General features: G+C 40.7%; 1 pseudogene; it reads right to left on the bottom strand.

Annotated features, from left to right (window-relative positions):
- Positions 1-297: 297 nt before the first annotated feature.
- Positions 298-1,907, bottom strand: LOC143862440 (protein SHORT-ROOT pseudogene; annotated as a pseudogene).
- Positions 1,908-2,661: the final 754 nt, after the last annotated feature.

Raw genomic sequence — 2,661 nt, 5'->3', positions numbered from 1 at the left:
AATAAAGAAATATAAAACAATTTGTAACAGACCAAGTTTAAGATTTTGAAAATGGAAAGAAGATTACAATCTTTTTTATAATAATAGCACCTTATCATTGTATGACCTAAAGTGAGAATATCTCCTTTTATCACAAAACCAGGATGACTTGGTTTTTTAAGTTATTTTTTCAATTCAACAGAAAGTCATGAGTTTCTGTTCTCCAAAATTATGGCTGAAAATCTATATGACATTTCAAATAAAAATAATAATTAATACTAGCTAGCAGTTAGATACTTGTCTTCAAATACAAATAAGTGGAAGAGGGGAATAAAAACTTGATGAATTATGCAATCAATCCAAATGGATGAAAAGTGCGAGATCATAAAGGAAATGATAACAACCACATTCAAACAAGAAAGCCCAAAAAAGCAAAGAAACAACACTCATCTCAAGCATATGAAAATTGGATCTGAATGAGATTCTAAGTATACATGGAGAGAGAGAGAGAGAGAGAGAGAGAGAGAGAGAGAGAGAGGGGTGGGGGTGGGGGCGCTCCATATCAACCCTATGGATGCCAAGCCATGTAGGCAAAAGGTCTAAACCCTGGTTGGTTTGAGAGAATGAATGGTTCAAACCCTAATAATATTTCTAGGGTTTCCAGGCCGAAACCCATACAACCCTTTCCTCCTTCCACATGAGATATAGACCAGAGTCTTCTCCTTGAGCTGGTTTGAAGGACCAGCCGGCACGATATCTCTTTAGCAACGCCTTTATGTCGTCGACCACATCTTCACTAAATCCCGCCGGCGAGAAGGCCTCCTTAAGTCTCACACACCACTGGCTTCCCTTCTCCCTTCTCTCACACTCACCACCTCCATCACCATCACATGCTAGTACACTAACTATACTCCTAGAGCTCTCTCTTTCCAACATCAACCTCTCATTACTAGTAGACACAAAACTCTCCTCTAACATCTCAAAGAACAAACTATAAAATCTTAAACACTCCTCAAAGCAATTCATAAAATCACCCCTACAGCTAGTAAAATCAGCTTCCTCCTCAACTATTGTCACCACCCTTGACCGGAGCTTTCGAAACATATGGATCATGGCTCCCCGTTCGTCCACATCAAGTCTTCGCAAGGCCCCGATGCAATTCACCGCAACTGCTTCATCCTCACGAACTCCCAATTCCTCCTCCGTAAGGTCCCCCAGACGAGCTAACCCGCTTATTACATGAAATTCAAATGGCACCCCCATTAGCCTAGCAAATTTCTCCATCCTTTGGCCTATCTCTCTCATGACCGACCTTGCCGTGCCCATTGTGACCACCACGGTTAGCCTCAACTGTGGCGTGTCATCATTCCTTGTTGCCAAGGCTTCTAACAAAGTAGGCCATTGGGTGCAAAATGTGTTACTAATATCAATTATGTGCAACTTAGTCTCCCCTTCTAAGGCCTCTAGAATAAACCCATTTGAGGCCACATGACCAAATGTTGTCCAAGGGCTAACCTCTTGGAACTTGAGTATCACCTTCCTCGCCGACTCAAAGGAGTGGGTCTTCTCCGCCACCGATGTCAACGTCTTGTAGCAGCGCTCACCTGATTCCGTTGCCTTACAAAAGAGCGCTTGCAAGAAGTGAGAAGCCAACTTTTGGTCGCAATCTCCGTAGGGTGAGGCAAGCTCATTCAACATCCATAGGAGGTGGTGGATCTTATTTGAGTCCTTGTCGGAGATGGCCTTCGCGCACTCTCGGAGGAGCCCTAAAGCCCATTTTCCATTTGAATATGAGTCGCCGGATACCGATGAGTGGCTTGTTGATGTAAGATTGAGCTGTGATTGGTTGGTGTTTTGCATCTTTACTCCATAATTGCCTTCTTGTTGATTGGAGAACATGTGTGATGGGTGTAGAGGGAGGTGTCCATCTTACACCATGATCTTAGAGGACACCTGCAAGCCCAAATCCTTGGTCTTGGCAAAAGAGAAAGATAAGACGGAGAGAAGGAGAATTCTTAAATGCAAACACTACAATCAGTGAGGCATATATCAATTTAATTGGGTGCTAACTATTACTGTTAACTTTTAATATTTTTTATGTTATTATCATAATTTATAATGATATCATTGTCATTATAATCACATCAATGTTATTTTCATTATAAACACCCAACGGTATATTGGCAAGGAATAAGATGACCTCATAGTTATTCCCTTACGATAAGTAAATATATAATGTCTCATGAAATACACACACACACACACATCAGCCAATTAGAAATGGTAAAAGGAATAGGAGTGCCAAGGGAGTGTGTTTTGATCACTTCTCCTTATGTTGCAGAAACTTGCATGAAGCAAAATAAATTTTAATGGATTATTTTGCCTTGTGTTTAGCTGTGGAACAACCTTTGTAAAGGATACACCGGGTGTTTTGATCATTTGTCCTAATGTTTAGCGGGTGGAACAAGGTTTCTAAAGGATATACAAGCTGCACTTTTGACTATTTCTCCTTATGTTTAGCTGGTCGAACAGTGTTTTCTAGATTTCACCAGCTGAAGTTTGTTGAGTTTCAAAATCCCAACAAATCTAAGCTGGCGAAAGCTAGAAAACCCTCTAATTGCACCGAGTATAATCAATATAAATATCTCAAAGGAAGTGTTGCAACAATATGTTAGTAATGAA

Source organism: Tasmannia lanceolata, unplaced genomic scaffold (assembly GCF_043159265.1).
Source record: "Tasmannia lanceolata isolate RefF3 unplaced genomic scaffold, GAP_Taslan_0.1 ptg000037l, whole genome shotgun sequence".
In the NCBI taxonomy this organism is placed as follows: domain Eukaryota; kingdom Viridiplantae; phylum Streptophyta; class Magnoliopsida; order Canellales; family Winteraceae; genus Tasmannia; species Tasmannia lanceolata.
The sequence above is the reverse complement of the archived record's forward strand: the minus strand, read 5'-3'. Positions and strand labels throughout refer to the sequence as shown.